The following is a 25,520-nucleotide window of genomic DNA, read 5'->3' on the forward strand; positions in this document are numbered from 1 at the left end:
TTTTTAATTTCACCTTCTGGCGTTATTCTCAATTCCGTTGGTTAAGGAGGTTTGATTTTGAGAGGAAGCAAGTGCAAAGTAATGACTAGTCACCATTTGGAAGCAGTAGAATGAGGGTGGCATGGTCGCGTAACTGTTCGTGCTGTGCTTTACAGCGTCAGTGATTGGAAGATTTGGCTTCAATTCTCACTGCTGTCCATTAGGAGTTTGTACATTTTCTCTGTGACCATGTGGGTTTCTTCCCACATTCGAAAGAAGTATGGGTTAGGGTTAGTAAGTTGTGAGCATGCTACGTTGGCGTCAGAAGCCTAGTAACACTTGTGGGCTACCCCCAGCTTATCCTTAGATTATATAGGTATGTTGTGTATGTGGCCGTTTACACAACAATATCATTAATAAAAGCGCTGGAGACTGGAGCTACGTTAACAGGGTTCTGTACTAACTAAAACCGAACTGAACACATATATACAGATCAACACATGCCCAATAGCACATGCTCAATAACGTGTTACTATGACATAAAATAGTACCATATTATACAGTAGGCTTTTTGGTACAAGGTAATTGATGCATATATGTATATATATATATACGTTACCATCCATTTTCTTGTCAGGCATTTAAAGGAAAATAGAGAAATACCACAGAATTTATGAAAAACCATACATAACAAAGATTGACAAACATCCAATGTGCAACAGAGGACAAATTGTGCAAATAATAAATAAAAAAGAAGTAAATAAATAATACTGAGAACATGAGTTGCAAAGTCCTTGAATGTGAGTCTATAGGTTGTGGAGTCAATTCAGTGTTGAGGTGAGTGAAGTTAACCCTCTGGTTCAGGAGCCTGATGGTTTCATGGTAAAAACTGTTCCTGAACCTGATGGTCTTGAACTTAAAGGTTCCAGTACATACCGCCTGATGATAGTAGCAAGAAGAGAACATTTCCTTGATGATGGGGGTCCTTGGTGTGTCCTGATGGGACTCAACAAGACCAGATGGAAAAGATGCTGCTTTCTTGTGGCTGTGCTCCTTGTAGATATGCTGGGGAAGACTTTGCCTGCGATCAGTAGGGCTGTATCCAGCACTTTCTGTAGACCTTTATCTTCCTCTCCCTTAATCTTTATTTCAAGGGGGAATTGGTAAGCCCTACCATTCTAGCCTGTTTGATCCTGATAGATTTGACACTACGTTGCAATGATTGGCAATAAGTTGCATTAGTCTTTGTGCACAATATGCACTTTACTTCACAGTTATAAGACAGACAGGATATTAGCTGACCACAGTTACTTACTGGCTGCCTACACTTGTCTTTTTTGGATGTGGAGATCTGATGCAACTGACGCTCAGTACCTGAGATACTAGACTTATATAAAAAAAAATTACCCCTATAATCACTCAGATGTCTGCATATGTCCTATCCAACATATTATAGAGAAAATCCCAAACTGCATTATTTCATTACATTTATATTGAATCACCCAATATTATGGCAGTTACGATTGTACTCAGGAAGCTCTTAATTGCTAATTTAGAAAAGCTCATGGTTATAATTAACAGGAACATTTAAAGAGTCAACTAAATACCTCAATTCTCTTTTTCTGGTAGAGCTGTTAATATTTCTCCAACCAAAGCAAACATATCTTTGCTGTACACAATTCATTAAACCAACTCCTGATGGGAAAGATGGAGCATTCATGCATTAATCTGTATGTATATTAAACTTTAAGAATTCATTGTTTAGACATCAACAATAGCACTAATATCCTGCAAAAACATCAGGAGACTGTTTGTTCACTAGGTTGGTTACCTTCAATGAGAAAGACTTTTTTGTCTCTTGTCTTATCTCAACAGTAATGTTCCCTGCCCTTAGGAGTTCAATATTCTTTAATTAAGACTTTAGTCTCACAGATGGCGCTACTCTTATCCCTGGTATCATTGGCTAGTTTAGTTCTGCATACATTAATAGTTTGAGTTCTTTTTCTACCCCTGGTTTCAGAACAAAATCTCTTTTTCCATGATTAATGGGCAACAGAAATTGGTGATCTTGAATCATGCTATCTTCCTTAATGAACAAACAACTTAGGCTTCTTTCTGGGGCACCATTTAAACTAGATTCTGTTTCTGTTAGTGAAATTGAATGCTAAGCTCTTTTTGCAGAATTAATAGATTTAACAGTAGAGAACATGTCATGCATTCATATTTGAAACAACAAGGGAAGAAGCTATTTAATGCATCATGTACCTTTCAGATCTTTGAAGTAGCTCCACTCTCCTGTACCTTTTCCAAAAACTTGAATATTTCTCCTTTTGTAACATTTATCTAATATAATGATGGGAAATTATTAACAAATCTTCTTTCAACATGATTTCAAGGTGTGAGTCCTAGAGTCATAAGAAAACAATTCTCTTCTCATCCCTATTGCCTTAAATCTGTTTCCTCTGCTCTCTTTTATCACAACTTATTTAATTAATTTTATTTATGTATATTTTATATCTATATAATTTTTATATATGTCAATTTATGTATATAACTTCACAGGATTTGTAATGCATTTCACTATATTGTTGCTGCAATATGATAAATTTCAGTATATATGCCAGTGATATTAAACTTGATTCTGTTTTTAATTACTAATTCTTCTGTTGCTGCAACAACAGTGTTCTGATTATTTAATCTCATCATAAAGTTCTACATGACTTTGGACACCTCTATTAAAATTTCTACTGCTCAAAGAGAATAACTGGAATTTATTCTGAACAACAAGTTTGTCTATGAGTGCCTGAAAAAATTATTGGTCACCAGTTGTAATCACCTCAGCATAGCTGGTTCCATTTGAAGCTCACTGTGTAGAGGTGAGGTTATACCACAGAAGGCCTATATTCTCAGACCCATTATCCAAAGAAAATTTCTCTGCTGATATGTTTTTGCTTGTGATTTCACACATGCTTGTCAACAATGTCCATTTAACCACTCTGTAATGGAATTGCCTCATCTTCCAACACAATGGGGCCATTGTTACTTTTGTACATATGTTAGTATTTTTGGCTCCTGGAAAATCCGCTGATGCGCCATGTCAATATGTTTGTAGCATTTGCTCAATGTTTTAATACGATTCGGAAAGAACAAGAGAGAGAGAGAGGAAGCTAAAGAGAATTAGAATTTCACAAATAAAGATCCTCTAAATCTGTACATGAAAAACTGCATTAAATCTTCTAGCCCTCAATATTGATCCCTTTGTATTCAACCTCTTCACACACAAGGAACATTCTCATGCCTTTGGACCTTCCAAAACAGCACCAAAATTACAGGCAGTACCTATATTTTATCTTCATGATGTAGGCTCTGTTGATCTGGCCTCATTTATTGCTTATCCCTTCTGACACTGAAGAGATGATCACAAGCTTTCTTTTTTTCCCAGTGAACAGCTAAACCTGGAAGCTCCCAGAAAATGAACTTATTATGGGAAATTCTGATGCTGCAAAGGATATGGTGGGATTGACAGACATTGTGCGATTAAGTTGCGCCTTCAGAGGTGTTGATCAGGTGGAGGTCAGACATGGATCTGATGGCTGTAGCGTGATCTCGATTTAATGGCTACGGAGCAGATGCAGATCTGATTTGAATCTAATATTGATGCTTCAGCTGGAGATCCAATGGTTGTAAACCTATATTCCATTCCAGCTATTTATTTTCTTTTGTGCTGGCTGTATGAGGGATGACTGACCTACCACCATCAACTGAGGACCAAAATCACCCTAAGCACCTAAAGCCTTAAGAAAACTGTTGATAAGATTAGAGCCATACAAAGTGACACATGTACCTCAGTTCCCCTTTGTTTGTACTTATATGTTCATGGTGTGAATGTGGAATTCAACTTTTGTCATGTGAGGTGGCTAGTTTACTTGTCGGCCACAGCTACTTCTGTCATGCCAGTTATCAATTGGCCCGTTCAAAGGATGCAGCAGCTCTTTCCCATTGGCTGCCATTTGTGCATAGCACTAGTGTCTGGTTTCAAGTTCCTCATGCTCTCCTTTGTCCCCAGGCACTCATCCTCACACTGAGGTTGTGGCCGGTGCTGAAGAGCCACTGGGAAAGTGTGCTACAAATATACGAGGCCCACGCGCACTGTTAGCCAAGTGTCTGTTTGCTGAATTTTAGTTTTGTACTTTTGTAACTTGAGAGGGACTCAGATGCCTGGTTGAATGTTCCACTGTTTGTAAATAGATGATTAATGTGCTTGGTTGTAATCAGCGTCTTCTGTCTCACTTCTTTGGTTGTCCATCGATTTTGATGTTGACTGTGCAGAGAGTTTAGTCTCTGCGGGCATATTTATGGGCCATAAGACCAGGATTGGATCAGCACTGTCTCCCACAACACCATCCAGAAACTCTACTCCAACATGCCTTGTACAGTAATAAGACAGATGGTGTTGTGCCCCCACCATACAGTCTCTCCGGGCTTCCAGATCTGATGCTAAGTGGTACACAGGAGTGTAACAGACTTAGCGGATAAGGAAGCTGCCCCACAGTGACAACTAACTAGTCTAGTGATGCCATCCGTTGACCAGCACTCCGGTTCCCCTGCATGCCACCAAGGTGGCTGTACCATTGACCCTTTTGGATTCATTTGCCACAGACACCATCAGGTGCCCCACTGCTGGCGTCCTCGTTGTGTGCAGCCTTTGCTTGAAGAGGCATAACCCACAAAGTAGCAAAGGCATGCTTACCTCCTTGACTTAGCCAGCCACGATCCTACTACTAGATCCAGCCCCCATGGTCCCTTCTCCTCTTTATCAGATTCCTTCTTCCTCAGTCATTTACCCCTTCTATCTATCACCTCCCAGCTTCTCAATTCATTCCCCCCTCCCCCTAACCTGGCTTCACCTATCACCTTCTAGCTTGTAGTCCTTCCTTGCCACCCCCCCACACCTTCTTACTCTTGCTTCTCCCCCCTTCCTTTCCAGTTCTGATGAAGGGTCACAGCCTGATCTGTCAACTCTCCATGGGCAGTGCCTGACTGGTTGAGTACCACCAGCATTTTATCGTATTTATATTTAGAGATACAGGGAAGAATAGACCCTCCTGTCCCTTTGAACCACACTGCCCAGCAACCCCTGATAACCCCAATTTAACCCTAACCTAACCACAGGACAAGTTACAATGACTGATTAACCTACCCACTGCATCTTTGGACTGTAGGAGGAAAGCAGAGGACCTGGAGAAACCCATGCATTCCATGGAGTGGAAGTACTTATATTCCTTACAGAGGATGCCGGGAATGAACTCCAAATTCCAATGCCCTGAGCTGTAGGAACATTACACAACCATGTCTCCCATGTGTGTGTGTTGCTCTGGATTTCCAACATCTACAGAATCTCTTGTGGTTTTTATTCATACCACATTTGATAACACATTTCCTTCTACCATAGGCCACAAACTTATCAATCACCCCGATCAGTGATGAGTTATTAACTTCAAACTTTCTGCATAATCACCCAAAGAGCTGACTGTATGTGCATGTAATGGGAGCTGTATAAGTCATGTCCTTCTACCATAGGCCACAAACTTATCAATCAGCCCTGCTGAGGACACTTCCTGGAGGTCAAGATCAGTATGGTCCATGACCGCTGGACTAAGTGTATAAATGTAGGAGGGGACTATGTTGAAAAATAAATGTGCTAGGTTTTCTAAAATTGACTCCTTCTACCTTAGGCCACAAACTTGTCCATCACCCCTCCTTCAAGGCAACTGAGGCTAGAAGAAGATCATTTCCCTTTTCTCTTGTTAGATCAACATCCATTTTGTTGAGATAATATACTGGCTGCTTTCATTTAAAGCTGTTGGGAATTCAGTGGTGCAACAGTTAGCATGACGTTATTACTTGTCAAGGAGTTTGGAGTTCAGTCCCTGTGCTGTTAATAAGGGGTTTGTAGATTCTCCCCGTGAACTGTGTGGGTTTCTTCTGGGTGCTCTGGTTTTCCTCCACTGTCCAAAGTTAGTAGATTAAGTAGTCATTGTCATTTGTCCTGTGATTAGGCAAGACTGCCTGAAGGACAGGAAGGGCCTATGTGTGCTGCATCGCTAAATGAAATAAATAGATTTCTTTTATACACTCTGACAGTATGGGGTGGGTTGTGGAGAACATGGTGTCTGAACAGCCGCAGAATGCTAGCTCCTGTCACTATGCCCTCTAGTGTTTGCTTGTGCAGGTACAATGCACGTTACATTCTTACTTTCTTGGGATTCTATGTGGCAGGGCTTCCCAAAACCCAACAATTAGAAAATTTCACTCACATCATCAAAATAAGAAGATCAGTGACGAGTGATAAACTGGAAAATCAAAATGACAAGAGATTCTGCAGATGCTGAAAATCCTGAGCAATACACTCAAAATGCTAGAGTAACTCAGCAGGACAGGCAGCCTCCATGGAGCAATAAACACCCAATGGTTCTGGTCAAGATTCTTCATCGTAAGTGGAAAGGAAGGGTGAAGAAGCCAGAGTAAGAAGGTAGGAAGAGGAGAAGGAGTGCAAGGTGACAGATGGTAGGTGAGACCATGTGAGGGGGAAGTTGTGTGGGTAGGGGAGGTGGACTGAAGAAAGGAGCTGGAAAGTGATAGGTGGAAGACGTGAAAGAATGAAGAGTCTATACGAAGAGGAGTGTGGACCTTGATAGAAAGGGAAGAAGGAGGGGAACCAAAGGCTGGTGATGTGCAGGAGAGGAAAATTCTGAGAAGATCTGCTTGCTAGATTAAGTTTTGGTCAGGCAGGAGGAATAGCAGAACTGAAACAGATCTGAGAGACATCGAAGACTGCAAAGGCTGGAATCTGGGGCAACAAAATGTTGGAAGAACTCAGTGGGTCAGGCAACATCTATGGAGGGAAATGATCATGATCGAGAATCTGATTGATGGTCGTAAGGAAAGAAGCAATCTCCATAGGGTTATAACTAGACTCCAAATCTGTCCCTCCTGCAATACATTCTTACTTCTAGTGGACCGATGAAGAGAAGAACCTGAGCATTTAGCCACTCATCACATACACAGTGTTATCAACCCATTTCAATTACTCACAAACAAAGGAAAACAGGCCTCTCATGATTAATAGCTCAAGGAAAAAAACTGCTTTACACTCCATTCATAAAACTCATTTGACTTATAATCACTGCAAAGAAGAAATGTCATTTTAGTAGCAGATGTCATGCCTTCAGGACTATAGCATGTGTGATGTTTGATGGCATCTCTGCATGGTATAAAGAAACTAATCATACTGGCTCCGATGCTTTCCTTCCTGTGATTCACATAAATTTCCATCTGATGGATTTCACACCTTAATCTTAATCTAGGTATTTAAGCTCGCTTTAATTGGATACACATGCATATCCCTACCTACCCACCAACCATTTTTCCTGTTTCTGCCCCGCTCTACATGCTGACCTTCTGTGAATTGAATGAGGAACTCAGGCAAGGAGAGAAGGGAAGATAATGCAATGAGAGTGCTGGATTCAGAGTCAGATTCACAACTAGCTTCGTTATCATTGACATAAGGCATGAAATGTGTTTTTTTGTGGCAGCGTTACAGTGCAAAAAGTAAAATTGTCATAATTTAAAAAAATAAATAGTGCAGAAGAAAGGAATAACAGGGTGGTGTTCATAAGTTCATGGACCATTTGAAAATCTAATGGTGGAGGGAAGAAGATATATGAGAATAGTTGAGAATTCATCTTTAAGCTCCTGTACTTCAAACTTACTGGTAGTAATGAGAAATGAGTACGTCCTGGACAGTGAGGACCTTAGTAATGGGTGCTGCCTTTTGAGGCACTGCCGCGAGAAAATATCCTGAATGGTAGGGAGGGTTATGCCCGTGGTGAAGCTGGCCGGGCCTACAAGCCTCTGCAGCCTCTTGCAATCCCATGCCTTGAAGCCTCCATATTGGGCTGTGATGCAACCAGTCAGATTGCTCTCCACTGCACATTTATGGAAACTGGTAAGAATCTTCTCAAACTCCTAATGAAGTAGAGCTACAAATGTACCTTCTTTTTAATTGCAGGAATGTTTTGGGCCTAGGATAGATCTGCTGAGGCATTGATGCCCAGCAACCTGAAGCTGCTCACCCAATGACTTCTCATTGTCTGTGTTCTCCCAAACTTCCCCTTCCTAAAGACCACAATGAATTCCTTGGTCTTGCCGATACTGAGTAGAAGGTTATTATTGTGACACCAATCCATCTCAATCCTGTATGCATCTTCATCGCCACCTGAAATTTTACCAACACCAAGTCAAGTCAAGTTAAGTCACTTTTATTGCCATTTTGACCATAACTGCTGATACAGTACGTAGTAAAAATGAGACAGCGTTTTTCAGGACGATGGTGTTACATGACACGTACAAAAACTAGACTGAACTATGTAAAAAACAGCACAGAGAAAACTATACTGGACTACAGACCTACACAGGACTGCGTAAAGTGCATACAAACAGTGCAGGCATTACAATAAATAATAAACAGGACGATAGGGTAAGGTGTCAGTCCAGGCTCTGGGTATTGAGGAGTCTGATAGCTTGGGGGAAGAAACTGTTACATAGTCTGGTCATGAGAGCCCGAATGCTTCGGTGCCTTTTCCCAGATGGCAGGAGGGAGAGGAGTTTGTATGAGGGGTGCATGGGGTCCTTCATAGAGCTGTTTCCTTTGCAGATGCAGCGTGTAGTGTAAATGACCAGTTAAGTCATTGGTGAATTTATAGATAACATTTGATTTGTGCTTAGCCATGCAGTCATGGGTATAGAGAGAGTAGAACTGTGGGCGAAGGACATATCACTGAGGTGTGCCTGTGTTAATTGTTAATGAAAAAGAGGTAGGAGCAGATTGATGGGACTGGGCAGTTTAAATGGTTCAGCACCAACTCGGTGGGCTGAAGGGCTTGCTTCTTTGCTGTCCTTTTCTATGGCTATATGACTCTATGTTATTACTGATCTTCACAGACTGTGATGTTCCACTAAAGAAGTCAAGGATCTGGTTGCACAGCAAGATGCAGAGACTTAATTTTCAAAGCTCAGTGATTAATACTGAAGGGATACTGGAAGATAAACTCTACCTCTGTGTTGCAGAGTCGCTCCCTTTTGAAATCCTTCAATTACAGTATAACTCATTATTCTTAAAACATTGCTTCCTAGCAAAAGTCAACAGTTAAATCAACATTGACACCCAGCAAATATGTGACAATACCTGGAATTTGTACAATGTATGACGTGAATCCAACAAATTTGAGATTGAAGATAAGTCATGGAATGATAACTGTTGCCGTCTTTCAGTAATGTTCCAGGAAAGAGAGAGCAATTTCATGTTCCAGTGTGTCAATATCTCTGAGGGCCTAACCTGGACCCAACATACTGAAGCAGATATAAAGAAGGCATGACAGTGGCTGTATTTCATCCAGTCAAGATTTGGAATGTCAACAAAAAATATTGTAAATTTCTACAGATGTACTGTGAAGAGTATTCTAACAGACTGCACCATCATCTGATATGGGGGGGGGGGGGCGCTATTGTACAGGATCAAAGTAAGCTGCAGAGAATTATAAAATTAGTCAGCTTCATCATGGGCCCTGGCCCTGGTATCCACAACATCTTCAAGGAGTGGTGCCTCAAAAAGGCAGCATCCATCATTAAGGACCTGCATCACCAAGGACATGCCCTCTTCTCTTTGCTACCATCAGCAAGGAGTTACAGGAGCCTGAAGGCACAAACTCAGTGATTCAGGGACAACTTCTTCCCTCTGCCATCTGATTTCTGAATGGATATTGAACCCATGAATTCTACTTAATTACTTTTTTTTCTATTTTTGCACTACTTATTTAATTTAACTATTTAATATACTTACAACAATTCACAGCTTTTTTTCCCTCTCTGTTATTATGCATCGCATTGCACTGCTGCCACAAAGTTAACAAATTTCACAACATATGCCGGTGATATTAAACCTGATTCTGATGCTGAAATATGCAAATCTTCTACACTCTCAGGGCACAATCAATATTTGATTTTATTGAGGGGTATATAATGACTCTTGACATGTTAGATCTCTGTCAATACTTATATTACTCATTCTTTGACACATTGAAGTACAGTTGTTTATAAGTTTGTCTCACCAACACCCATTTCAGCTGAACTCCACTCGTTTATTTTGATAAATTTTTGCCCAGTGTGACTTTAACTCACATCTTCAAGACTCTACGAAATTTATACAGAACGATGTAAGCTGTTCATTCTCTGATATTCAAAATCTGATTTTAAATTTTAGCTTCAAGTATCAGTGGTGAGATCCCATGTGGGGAGTTAAAAAGCCACATCAGCAGTGGGGGCACACTTTCATTTTGAGTTTGGAACTCAGTCCGTGCAAAGGTGTTGGAAACAATCTCAATGTCAAAGTCAAGGTAAATTTATTATTCAAAGAAAATATATGTGGCCATATATGTGATTCATTTTGTTACAGGCATTTATACAAAAATAAAAAAATACTACACAATTTATGAAAAACTATGCATAAATAAAGACTGACAAACAGACCATGTGCAAAAGAAAAACAATGTGTAAATAAAAAATGGGCCAAATGGTCTTTTTTGGTTCATAATGACTTGATGGTTCTGTGATTGCGCTCATAAACTGGAAAGGCCTTATTTGATTGGCTGGTGGCATATTGATTTCTGCAGCACTGCTTCAAGCTAACACATTTGATTCTATTGACCATTGTATTTGGAGATAGTCACCAGTACAGCACAGAAACATATCCTTTGACCCATTGAGTGCGTGCCAAACTATTATACTGCCTACTTGCATTGACTTGCACCTGTACCATAGCCCTCCATTCCCCTCCCATCCATGTGCTTATCCAAATTTCTCTTAAATGCTGAGATCAAACCCACATCTACCACTTCCACTGTCAGCTTGTTCCACGTGCTCACCACCCTCTGAGTGAAGAAGTTACCCTCTTAAATATTCCAGCTTTAATCCCTAACCTAAGGTCTCTAGTTCCAGTCTCAACCATCTTCAGTGAGAAGATGCATTTACCCTTTTTTACCCTCATAAATTTGTATACCTTGATGAAATCTCACCCCATTCTGCTGCACTCTAGGAAATAAACTCCCTATAACTCAGCTACTCAAGTGCTGGCAACATCCTTATAAATTTTCTCAGTACTCTTTCAATCTTATTGATATATTTCCTGTAGGTTGGTGACCAGAACAATAATTCTTTTGCAGGTTCACCTATAGAAACCTTGTTACTCCCTCTAGATAGATAGTTCCTCTAGATAGTTCTTAACCCTTTAACACCATGGACCCCTTTGGCAGTCTGGTGAAGCCTTTGGATCTTTTCTCAGAATAACGTGTATAAATGTATAAAATAAACAGATTACAAAATAAACCAAATATATTGAAATACTGTGATCAAAATATTAAAAAAAACAAACTTGTGATATAGAAGTTAGTGAAAATAAAGATGTCAATTTTTCCAATTTCACGGACCCCCTGAAATCTATCCACAGACCCGCGAGATCACTGACTATGTCACTGAAGCAGGCCATCCCATTGGTCCTATTTGCTGTGTACACTTGAAACTTATTCTCTCTTACATGATTGCTAATTCTCCTTTCGTTATTTCACTACTTACCTACATTAAGGAATAAATTAATGGTAGCTAAATAACATACTTGTGCACATTTGGGATGTGAGAGGAAACCGGAGAAATCTGCAGAAACCAACAGCCTTATGCAGATGAACACCCAAGGTCAGGATTGAACCTGGATCCCTGGATCTGTACTTTGCCATCGTAATCATTCTGAAAAACAGCCTAAGTTGTAACATCTCTATTCTTCTGTGGGTATAATACCATCTCCAACAAGAGCAGTAAATAAATATCCACTCCGCAGAAGTACTTTTAACGGATAGCTACATTAGATTTAACCTGAATCCAATATGTCTGGGAGTATTTCAAATGGACTACAAATATCCTTGTTTCAAACAATGATGTTATCGGGATAAAACCAGCTCACTTGCCAAGTGAAGGCTTTTACTGCTTGTTCCATAAAGTTCTCAGAAATTAATGAAGCAGTGTGAATTATGCAGCCCAAGTGCCTCACTATCAACTATTAGATGATATTTCTGGTAGGGAAATCTTCTTGGCAATCTCAAGTAGCAAAATCCACCTGCAAATAATCACTGCATTAGTAATAGTTCATTTCTGTATAAATAATTCAAGATATGATATGACTTGTTGAGTTAAATGTAAACTGTACATTGTAGAACTCTGAAATAAAAGCATAAAAGTTTGGATATTCACAATAGGCATTTAAAAGAGAACAATATATCAACATTTTAAGTGGCACTTTTAACCTGCACAGATGTATTTTGGTTGGAAGGGATTTCCTACTTAGAAGACTAGCAATCAGAATCAGAATCGGGTTTAATATCATTGGCATATGTCCTGGAATTTGTTGTTCTGCAACAGCTGCACATTGTAATATATAAAAATTATAAATAAGAATAAGAAATATATATATACACACACACACAAATTAAACTAAAGGAGTAGAGGAGAAAAAGAGCAAAATAATAGTGAGGTAGCATTTATGGGTTGGTTCACTGTCTGTTCAGAGGTCTGATTAAATCAGGATATATATAAAGTGTAAGCTCTTGGAGGACCTCCAAATTTCCAGTTTAAGCCCAAAGTGATGAAGCAGAGTGAACATTAACTGTCACATTATATACGGCTGTCTAGTTCTTACACTAGTTCCTCGTTATTTGGTTTCCGTCTCGTCTCACACTTATAAATTCATTTTCTATAGCTCTAATTTTAATCAGAACCCATCTACAAAACTGGGGGTTATTTCTGTTGTTGCTTATGTGATGTTTTACCTGCAGATTGAAACATTAGGCTGGTATCCGATGTTGAGACTGGTGAGGAATTTAGATTCATGATGTTAAAATGACCTGAGATTAAACTAGTGAAGATTCAGACGTTATTTGTCACAGGTACATCGAAACACAGTGAAGCATGCCTTTTGCATGAACAGCCAACACACCCAAGGATGTGCCAGAGGCAGCTGACAGGTGTCGCCACACACTCTGGGGCCAAGATGGCATGTCCTCAGCGTTCAGCAGAACAACACAGGCAGCAAAAGCAGAATAGCAAAACGAGGTTCTTTCTTGCCCGCCCATCCACACACTTACAGACCTCCAATCCCAGGAGTCCTTGGCACCATATATCAGGGGCTGGGTGGCATACTCATGCACCTACGTCTTATTTTTCCATACATGACCTCAGGCCAATCAATACATGAACTTTTAACTGCTCTATAAAATGGCCTAGCTACCAATTAAGATAATGCATTTTGGATTTGTCATTGATATCCATGCCCTTGAATGAAAGGCCTCCCCCAATATTATCTGCTTGTCTTTTGAGAGGACAAAATCATTAAAGGAAAGATGTGCTGCTGAGACTTTATAAGACATTGGTTAGATTTCATTTGGAATATAGTGAGCAATTTTGGAGCCAGTAACTAAAGAGAGATATGCTGGCCCTGGTGAGTCCAGAGGAGATTCATAAGAATGAATAGGCTTAACCAGTTTGTGTCATGATAGAGTTCAGGAAGAGGAGGGGGATCTCAGTGAAATGTACTGGATACTGAAAAGCTTGGACAGAATAATCATGGAAAGGATCTTACTCTTAGTGAGAGAATCTAGGATCTAAGGGTGCACAAAATAAAGGGACCCTTTTGAAGCTGAGTTGAAAAATGTGGTGAATGTGTGGAATTCATCGCCACAGAGGGCTGCTGAGGAAAATTCAGTGGGTGTATCAAAGGCAGTAATTGATAGGTTCTTGATTGGTAAGGGGAAGGCTGGAGAATGGGGCTTTATAAACAAATATGAATACATAGCAGAGCAGACTCGATGGACTGAATGGCTCAATTCTGCTCATAATCTTATGGCTTTATGGTGAAATTAGTACTGTGATTTAAATTCCCTTGGAGTAGATGATTGGTTAGATCATAATTTGGCATTAATATTTAGTGTTAGCAAATTTCAAATTTCTGGACACAAAGCAAGTATGCAAATTATACCTGGGATACTGGCAAAAATTTATTCTTGTTACTGTAAACAATCAAATATCAAAGAAAGCTAAAAAAAACTTCATATATCTGAACCCTTTGCAAGCCTCTGGAGATAAACTTCCCTCTGTTCCTGCAAGTGAACAGAATGGACAGTTAGCCATTTATAGAGCTGGAAGATGTTTATGTGCAGATTGAGGCTGGTTTGCTCCATTAAACATTGGCTGCCTTCACCCATTTAAATCAAATGTTTATGTTTTAAATAACCACTGTCATTTGATTTTGAGTTTGCCTGCCTTAATTGAGTGGAAATATATCAATGGCCTTTCACCTAGATTGTGAGGGAGATCCTAATCAGGGCATCAAGCTTTTTGAAAGCTACTCTGTTCGATAAGAAAACATTTCTTTCACCCAGCTGACTACAAAAGGAATGCAAAAAAATGGTAATATCTTGAAATTCTGACAATCAAGTAAAGGGCTGCCGGGTATTCCCATGAGAAATAATAAGGCATTTTTTTGCAATTATTATGACTGCCTAGAAAAAGGCCTTTAGAAATTAAAAGTTCCACTGGGTGAATTAATGCAATTAATGTGAACATTATTTCTAAGTGCTCTACAGTAGTTTTGAAATGACTTGTGGTGGAGAGATTTTAATAGTTTCAAAATGAGAACTACAGATATAAAGGAACATCCTTTTGTCTTCTCCTTACCCTCTTGTTCCTCTTTAGACTGTGAAAAAAATGAACAAGGGGTAGTAATCCAGTGCAACACACATGGAAAGCCGGAGGAAATCAGCAGGCCAGGCAGCATCTATAAAGAGGAGTAAACAGGTGATCTTTTGGGTTGAGACTCTCCATTGGTAATGGAAAGGAAAGGGGTGGAAACTAGAATAGGAAGGTGGAAGGAGGAGGATTACAAGCTGGCAGGTGACAGGTGAGAGCAGGTGAGGGGGAAGGATGACTGGTGGGATGTGAGAAGCTGGGAGGTGATGGATGGAAGAGGTAAAGGGTTGAAGAAGAGGGAATCTGAGAGGAGATAACAGTGGACTATGGGAGAAAGTGAGGGAGGAAGAGAACCAGAGGGAGCTGATGGGCAGGTGGGGAGAAGTGAAGAGGTAAGAGGGAAGCCGGAATGGAGAATAGAAAAAGAGAGAAGTGGGAGAGGGAGTAATTACTAGAACTCAGAGAAACCGATGTTCCTATTATCAGGTTGGAGGCCACCCAGACAGAATATAAGTTGACGCTCCTCCAAACACAGGGAGGTTTCATTGTGACGACAGAGGAGATCATGTCATAATATACGTTGTAAGGAATTTGTATGTTCTCCACTTGACAGGCGGGTTTCCTCAGGATGCTGTGATTTCCTCCCACTTTCCAAATATATATGCATTAGTAGATTAATTAGACAGCATGGGCTTGTTAGGCTGGAATTTAAAAAAAACCTCTCAAGATGGCTAGTTTTCAGATTCACCTCCAGTGAAGCATCTTGCAATGTTTTGTCATGTTGAAGGTAGTTGTTGATATTAATAGTTCACGTTCACAAATGCTGTTTGGCTGAGAGCATTTCCTGATTCTAATTGGCTATATGTTAACAGTGTTTGTGGGCTTTACATTAAACTCTGGCCGCCTCGTCAACTTTCCAAGCATGGAGAAAGAAGGGAGGAGGTTTTCTCCGTTCCCCATTTACATTAAACGATATCACATCGAAATAAGAGGAAGAACCTTATCGCCTGTTGAAATCCCATAAACTGAAAAGGGAAGAGGTTAGTTAGTGTGACACTATTAGCGATCAGGGTGTCCTGGAGTTCAGAGTTCAATTCAGGTGCTGTCTGTAAGGAGTTTGTACTTTCTTCCCATGAACACGCGGGTTCCCTCCCATATTTCAAACGTGTCCAGGTTCATAGGCTAATCATTCATTGTAAATTGTCCTGTGATTAGGCTAGAGTTAAATAGGTGTGTTACTGGGCGGTTGAGCTCATTGGACCAGAAGGACCTGCTTTGTGCTGTATCGCATAATAAATAAATCATATTAAACACTAGATATCCATTGAAATGTTAATCTGTAAGGCAATGAGGGTCTGGAAAATGACGGGGGCAGCTAATCCATACAAACATCTTTCAATATCTTAACAGAAAGGAAGCAGCGAAAGCATTGTTAAAAAAAGATGAGCATGAAATAGTTTATAACCTACTCTAAATGATTATTTCCTCCAAAGTATTCACAAGGTAAGGTAAGGTATCGTCTCCAAAATATATATTAGAATAACATCAATTGCATCTCAAATGGCATTGAAATCACAAACGGGCTGAAAGGACTCAAAATAAAATCATCAGGCATAAATGCTTTTTATTGCAAATGTGGAGGGACACTGGAGAGAGATGCTGTAAGAACTTGCAATTATTATGATTGAGTCAACAGATTCTGTGGACAGCTACCATTAAATTTCTAAAAAGCTAGATGTTTAAGGTCTAACAGACAGAACGAGGCAATGACAAACCCATTAGTCTAAATCCCTCTCTGTAAAAATTAATTCTCTGAGTAAACCTAATGATGTCTGTAATGCAGGAACATAGATAATAGATTCATGGGAATAATGTATTGGCAAACTCCTCCTTTCATGAAGGAGCAATGGATTTTGTGACTTCCCATTGACTTTTGATAACGTTCCCCCACAAAAGTTCTTTAATTGCTCTCAACTATGCCGTTTAAAAGTGAACCCAGAGGACCAATAAGTAATCTGACTGAAACAGAGAGAAACATTTGCTCCAAGACATTTCTGTGAGTTGCATTCCATGTGGACCGGGGGGAAAGGACACACCAGTGGTCATCTGTACAGGTATTAGAAGAACCATTTCCCTGGGTTCATCACATGTACACCTGGTATGAAGCAAACACAGAATGAGAACATATTACCGTCAGGATACTCAGAAATCCTACTGTGGTCATTTCAGATAAAGCGTGACGTGTAGTGCATTAACTTGCTTATTCCCACATAAATTTGCTGTGGATTTGTTATTTTTGGCTGATATTAAGAGTATTTATTTGACACAAGGCTTAGGCTTTGAGAAGGAGAGAATGAGAAAGGTCAATATTCCACAGCTCCAGGTTCCCAAATTTGATATTGACTTTCTTCTCTTGAATCAATGGGTTTCCTCAATGCATCCAGTTTCCTCCAATGGTGTGTTAGTTAGTTAAGTAGGAAACTATTCCTTAACATAGTTTAATGTTAAAAAAACCCAAATGGAAATGAACAATATGTGCGAGAAAGTAAGGTCCAGAGGAATGGAGAAATGAAGAGGGGGGTGTATGGGACCAATGGGATTTCTCCCATTGGAGCCAGAATGGATCCAATGAACTGAATGGCCGCTGTCTGTATTGTTCTGAGTACGTTAAACTGAGTTCTGTAAGGATAGAGTGGAAGGAACCCTTGTCTGAACACAGTGAGAAAAACAAGGAGGAAAATAGCATGAAGCAGCATAAAGCTGGAATTGAAGAAAACTGAAGGAGTACAAAGGGAATGTCTCATTCACAGGAAGTGCTTTACATTATTGCATTAGAATAAGGAGATGGGAAATTCAACAAAACTGCAGGGACTTGAAATTCAAAGATTCAAAGTACATTTATTATTTAAGTATATATGCAGCATACAATCCTAAGATTCGTTTTCCCACAGACAGCCATGAAACTAAGAAAACCATGGAACCTGTTCAAGGAAAAATAACAAACTCCCAACATGCAAAAAAAAGAACACATCACGCAAATGACAAAAAAAAGAGTGAAAAACACAGAACACAAAACACCTCTTGCATATTTTACAGATGTACAGTGGAGACTTCTTCCCCACCTGGTATGGGGCTCTAATGCACAGGATTGAAAGAGGCTACAGAAGGTTTCAGACTCTGCTAGCTCCTCCATGGCACCACCAGTGCTTCAAGAAGGTGGCATCCATTATTAAGGACCCTCACCATCGGGACATGCCCTCTTTTTATTACTATCATAAGGGAGGAGGTACAGGATCCTGAAGACTCACACTCAGTGTTTAGTAACAGCTTTTTCCCCTCTGTCATCACATTTCTGAATGGTGTATGAGCTAATGCACTACCTTGTTATTCCTCTTGTAGATTGTTTATTTATTTCTGTAACTTTATGTCTTATACTGAACTGCTGATGCAAGACAACACTTTTCATGACGTATATCCGTGATAATAAAGCTGATTCTGACATTAAGACTTCTTACTTAGCTCAGTGTTGTGTAGTGTCAGGATACCAGTGTACTTCAGACAGGGGAAAGCAGCTAAAGAGAAAAGACAGATATCGTCAAAAGGAAATAGCAATTATTTCCCTTACATTGAACCAGCCTCTCCAAACTGAAGTAAGGAGCACCTTCTCACATGGAGTTTATAAGCGCAATTCCGTTAATTACAGTGCAAGTCAAACCATAAGACCGTAAGACCATATGACTTAGGAGCAGATTTAAGTCAGTCAGCCCATTGAGTTTGCTCTACCATTCCTTTTATTATCCGTCTCAACCCTATTCTCCAGCTTTCTCCATGTAAACTTTTGACACCCTTACTAATCAAGTATTTATCCACCTCTCCTTTAAATATACCCAATAATTTGGCCCCCACAAGGAATTCCACAGACTCATCACCGTCTGGCTAAACAAACTCAATCTCATTTCTGTTCTAAAGAGGCATCCTGGTATTGTGAGGATGTTTCCTCTGGTCCCGCACTCCCCCACAATTGGCACCATTCTCTCCATATCCACTCTATCTAGGCCTTTCAAGATTCAGTGTTTCAATGAGAACCCCACCCCCCCCATTCTTCTAAACCTCCAGTAAATAGAGGCCCAATGCTATTAAAGCTTCCTCATAAATTAATCCTTTCATCCTAGGGATCATTCTCGTAAACCTCCTTCGGGCTCTCTCCAATACCAGCACATACTGTACTTTGTTAGATCATTAGTTTGTTATGTGCTGTATCACATGATATAAGCGATCATGGTCTTTCTCTGATCATGATTGTTTTAGCAACTTTTTCTAAATGAAGTGGTACGCCTTTGCTTCTTCTGGACAGTGCCTTTACGAGACGGATGACCCCAGCTATTATCAATATTCTTCAGAAATTGTCTGCCTGGCTGGCATTAGTGGTCACATAACCAGGCCTTGTGATATGAACCAGCTGCTCATACAACCAGCCCCCACCTGCTCCCATGGCTTCACGTGACCGTGATCCTGATCGCGGGGCTGAGCAGGTGCTGCGCCTTGCTCACGGGTGACCTGCAGGCTAGCGGAGGGAAGGATCACCCTACACCTTCTTTGGTAGAGCCGTATCTCCATCCTGCCACCCGTTTGTTAGATAAGGAATCCAAAACTACTTACAATACTCCAAGTTCAGTCTGACCAAAACCTTATAAAGCCTCAGCATTACACCTTTGCTTTTACTTTCTAGTCTTCTTGAAATTTATTCTAACATTGCATGTTCCTTCCTTACCACTGACTCAACCTACAAGTGAATCTTGCATGAGCACTCCATAGTCTCTTTGCACCTTTGATTTCTGAATTTGGTCCCTGTTTAGAAAACAGTCTACGCCTTTATTCCTCTAGTAAAGTGTGTGACCATCCATTTCCCTACACTGTATTCCATCTGCTACTTCTTTACCCATTCTTCCCAAACTGTCCAACTCAAACATTGAATTGTCCCTTTCTATTAAATTTAAGTTGTACATTTGAATAGGATTTGTCCTCCTTCCATTAGATTCAATAATTACATTCTATTTTTCAAAAGATTCAAAGTATATTTATTATCAAGGTATGTATGCAGAATGGAATCCTGAGGTTTGTCTTCCCCACAGACAGCCACAAAACAAAGAAAACCTTGGAAGCTGCTCAGAGAAAAAGTTATCAACACCCCACACGTTCAAAAAACTGATCACGGAAACAACATCAAAAAAGAACGAGCAAGAAACACAGAATATATATCACAGGATCAACAGAGTCCACGTTCAGACCAGTTCACTGTTCATCATCTGCAGACTGACCCAATTCAGATTTGGCCAAAATATCAATAGAAAAAGGGGTGACTAGAAACTAGAAACACAACATAATGTGAACTACAATCTGCAGGTCCAGAATGTCAGCACCATCCTCCAACAGCATCGAGGGAGAAGGAGATCATTTTCCTGTGTTATAGCATTGGTGACTTAACTTGGGATATTGATTTGCTTAAGGATTATTCTCTCATTTAACACTATTTGTTACGAGTGGCCAAAGATACGTCTTACTATTTTATTCTCTAGACTGCATTGGAACCAAAGGATGCCCACTTAGAGGAGGCCAACAAGCCCTGAGGCCTATGGGACTCTGGGCCAAAACCTGCCAACACCTTTAGGAAATGACTTTGGAGAAACAGATAGGATTATATTTACATTTTTGTTTACCTAACAGATATATTTTATATCTGTTAAATGAAATAAGAACTGTAGTACAGCGCGATTCCAAAATATGACACTTAACTGATTCCAAAAGATCCCTGAAAAATGCTACGTTGCAGCTTTGTCTGTGATTACCTTAAACATAAGCACAGCTTTGATTCTCTTTTCTGTGTCCCGTAAAATCTGTTTGAACCTATATATATGGGCCTGAGGAATTATACTAGTATTGACCTTGTGGGATTTACATGGCAGTCATGTTAATCCCATTTCCAATATTTCTGGGACTCTAAGGAGTAAATTTGATTTTCATTTCCCTTATTCCATTACAGACTGGGAATGTGTCAAGATTTGAACATGCCAGGCTCACATGGTAAGCACTTTAACACAAATGGGTCAATGCAAGCAGGATCAAAAGCTGATAAACAGAATGAAATATATTCTGTCTCTGCTTTTCCCCATTTAAGAACTTAGAACAGTAAAGCACTGTAGGGACACTTCAGCCCACATTATTGTGCCAACCTTTTAACCTACTCTAAGATCAAGCTAACCCTTCCCTCTCACATAGCCCTCCATTTTTTTTCATCCATGTGCGTTTCTAAGAGTCTGCTAAATATCCCTAAGGTACCTGCCTCTAACATTATTCCTGGAAGCACGTTCCCCACACTGACCACTCAGTGTAAAAAGTCTACCTCGAACATCCCCCTTATACTTTACTCCAATTATCGTAAAATTATGTTAGCCATTTCTGTCCTGGGAAAAAGTCTCTGGCTATCCACACTATCTATGTGTTTTATCATCTTGTTCCAAAAAGAAATGCCCTAGCTTGCTTCATAACAAAGGAATAAAGTCTGGATAGATCATTGTGAAGGAAAATCAATCTCCTCCCTTGCTTCCCAAAGTATTCTGGGTTATATTCCATATTGCTCCAGGACCTATTATCCTAACTTTATTTTTCAAATGTTCCAGCACATCCTTTTTCTCACCTTCAACATGGTCCATCGTTTCAGCCTGTTTTACTCAGCCCTTGTATTTGTCAAGGTCCCTCTTACTTGTTGATACTGAAACAAAATATTCATTAAGGACCTCGTCTACACCTCCAATTTCATGCATATTCCCTCTTCCTTCCGTAATTGGTTCTACCCACGTTATAATCATTCTCCTGTTCTTCATGTACATGTGGAATGCCTTTGGGTTTTCCTTAATCCCACTCGCTTTCTCATGCCTCCTTCTAGCTCTCCTAAGTCCATTCTTCAGCTCCTTCCTGACTACCTTGTAGCTCTCCAGAGCCCTTTCTGATCCTTGCTTCCTAATTCTTAAGTAACCTTCTTTCTTCCTCTTGATTAGATGTTCCACATCTCTTGCCAACCCTGTCTGAATAGGACAAACTTATCCAGACCTCCCAGCAAGTGCTCCCTAAAGAATTTTACGTTTCTGTTGTGCATTTCCCTGAGTACATCTATTCTCAGTTACCCTCCCAAGTTCCTGCCTAAGCATCATTCACCCTCCCCATGTAAATACTTTCCCATACTGACTGCTCCTATCATTCTCCAAGGCACCAGATCCAGATTGGCCTTTCCTCCAGTCAGCTAGTCTGCATATTGTGTTAAAAGTCTTTCCTGGACACACTTAACACATTCCACCCCACGTTTTTGCACTAAGGGAGATGCCAATCAATATTCGGGAAGTTGACGTCACCCTTTGACTGCAACCTGGTTATTTTTGCACATTGCAAAAATCCGACTCTTGATCTGCTCCTCGGTGTCTGTGAGGCTACTTGGGGGTGGGGGGAGGTGGTTCTATAGAATACTCCCAATAGAGTGATTGTTTCCTTCCTATTTCTGGCTCCACTCACACTGACTCAGTAGACAATCCCTCCACAACCTCCTCTCTTTCTGCAGCTATGATACTATCCCCGATTAGCAATGCCACCCTGCCACCACCTCTTTCACCTCCCTCCCTGTCGCTTTTGAAACATATACACCCCGAAACACTGGCACCTATCCTTGCCCTTGTGACAGCCAGATCTCTGTAACGGCCACAGTATCGTAATTCCATGCACTGACTCATGCTCTAAGCTCAACACTCTTGTTCCTGGTACCACTTGCATTAAAATGGGTGCACTTCAACGTGTCCATCTGACTGTAATTGCCCCCTATTGGTTACAATGCGTGCAGCAAGAACAACAACGGAGAACCAGAATCAGGTTTGATTGCATTGGCGTATGTTGTGAAAATTGTTGACTTTGCAGCAGCGGCATAATGCAATAGACAATAACAGAGATTATGAGTGGCAGCAATGCTTCACTACCAGATGAACTCAACACCTTCTATCCACGCTTTGAAAGGGAGAACACAACTACAGCTGTGAAGATCCCTGCTGCTCCTGATGACTCTGTGATCTCCGTCTCAGAGGCTGATGTTAGGCTGTTTTTAAAGAGTGTGAACCCTCGCAAAGGTTCCGGTGGAGTACCTAGTATGGCTCTGAAAACCTGTGCCAACTAACTAGCGGCAGTATTCAAGGACATTTTCAACCTCTGAATACTACAGGCAGAATTTCCCACTTGCTGCAAAAAGGCAACAATTATACCAATGCCAAAGAAGAATAATGTGGGCTGCCTTAATGACTATCGCCCGATAGCACTCACATCGATAGTGATGAAATGCTTTGAGAGGCTGGTCATAACTAGACTGAACTCCTGCCTCAGCAAGGACCTGGACCCATTGTAATTTGCCTATCATCACAATAGGTCAATGGCTCTTCACATGGCTTTAGACCACCTAGACAACACAAACACCTACGTCATTTAATACCATCATTCTCACAATCCTAATTGAGAAGTTACAGAACCTGTGCCTCTGTACCTCCCTCTGTAATTAGATCCTCGACTTCCTAACCAGAAGACAACAGTCTGTGCAGATTGGTGATAACATATCCTCCTCGGTGACGATCAACACTGGCACACCTCAGGGGTGTGTGCTTAGCCCACTGCTCTACACATGACTGTGTGGTTAAGCATAGCTCAAATATCATCTACAAATTTGCTGATGATATGATTGTTGATAGAATTTCAGGTGGTGACGAGAGGGTGTACAGGAGTGAGATATGCCAACTAGTGGAGTGGTGCTGCAGCAACAACTTGGCACTCAACGCCAGCAAGACAAAAGAGCTGATTGTGGACTTCAGGAAGGGTAAGACGAAGGAACACACACCAATCCTCAAAGAGGGATCAGAAGTGGACAGAGTGAGAAGCTTCAAGTTCCTGGGTGTCAAGATCTCTGAGGATCTAACCTGGTCCCAACACATTGATGCGTCATAAAGAAGGCAAGACTGCGGCTATACTTTATTAGAAGTTTGAAGCGATTTGATATGTCAACAAATACACTCAAAAACTTCTATAGTCGTACCATGGAGAGCATTCTAACAGGCTGCATCACTGTCTGGTATGGAGGGGCTACTGCACAGGACCAAAAGAAGCTGAAGAAGGTTGTAAATCTAGTCAGCTCCATCTTGGGCACTACCTTACAAAGTAACCAGGTCATCTTTAGGGAGTGGTGTCTCAGAAACGCAGCATCCATTATTAAGGACTTCCAGCACCCAGGGCGTGTCCTTTTCTCACTGTTACCATCAGGCAGGAGGCACAGAAGCCTGAAGGCACTCACTCAGCGATTCAGGAACAGCTTCTTCCCCTCTGCCATCCGATTCCTGAATGAGACATTGAAGCTTTGGACACTACCTCACCTTTTTAATATACAGTATTTCTGTTTTTGCACAATTTTTAATAATCTATTCAATATATGTAATTGATTTACTTGTTTATTTATTATGTTTTATTTTATTTATTATTATTTTTCTCTCTCTGCTCGATTATGTATTGTATGGAACTGCTGCTGCTAAGTTAACAAATTTCTCGTCACATGCTGATGATAGTAAACCTGATTCTGATTCTGAATTACAATAAGTATATTAAATAGTTAAATTAAATAAGTAGTGCAAAAAATAGAAAAAAAATATAGTGAGGTAGTGTTCAAAGCTTCAATGTCTCATTTAGGAATTGGATGGCAGAGGGGAAGAAGCGTTTTCTCAATCACAGTAAGCGTGCAATATCACACTTTTGTACCTCATTCCTGATGGTAACAATGAGAACAAGACATGACCTGGGTGATGATCTCCTTAGTGATGGACGCCTCCTTTTCCAGGCATCGCTCCTTGAATACTACTGGATACTACGAAGGCTAGAGCTCATTATGGAGCTGACAAAGATTGCAACATTCTGCAACTTCCTTCGATCTTGTGCACCCCCATACTGGACAGTGTTGCAACCACTGAGAATGCTCTCTGTGGTACATCGGTAAAAATTGTCAAGTGTCTTTTGAGATATACCAAATCGTCTCAAACTCCTAACGAAATATAATCACTGTCTTGCCTCCTTAGTAGCTGCATCAATATGTTGGGTCCAAGTTAGATCCTCGGGGATATTGATATTGACATCCAAGAACTTGAAATTGCTCACTCTTTCCACTTCTAATCCCTCTGAGGACTGGTGTGTGCTTCCTCATCTTACCCTCTCTGAAGTCCACAATCAGTTCTTTGGACTTACAGACATTGAATGCAAGGTTGTTTCTATGACACCACTCAATTAGCTGATACAACTGACAACTCTATACCCTTCCGTCACCATTTGAAATTCGGTTAACGATGGTTGTATCATCAGCAAATTTATAGATGGGAACTGAGCTGTGCCTGGCTACACAGTCATGAGTGTGGAGAGAATAGAGCAGTGGGCTACGCACACATCACTGAGATGTTCCAGTGTTGATTGGCAGTGAGAAGAAGACATTGTTTTGGATCCGCACAGATTGTGGTCTACTGGTTAGGAAGTTGTGGATCCAGTTTCAGAGGGAGGTACAGCAGTATGGTTAAATGTTTTTACTGAGTCACATTAGGAACAATACACACTGGGCAATTTACAGCATGGGAACTACG

The sequence above is a fragment of the Hypanus sabinus genome, chromosome 8, assembly GCF_030144855.1.
Source record: "Hypanus sabinus isolate sHypSab1 chromosome 8, sHypSab1.hap1, whole genome shotgun sequence".
Taxonomy (NCBI): Eukaryota; Metazoa; Chordata; class Chondrichthyes; order Myliobatiformes; family Dasyatidae; genus Hypanus; species Hypanus sabinus.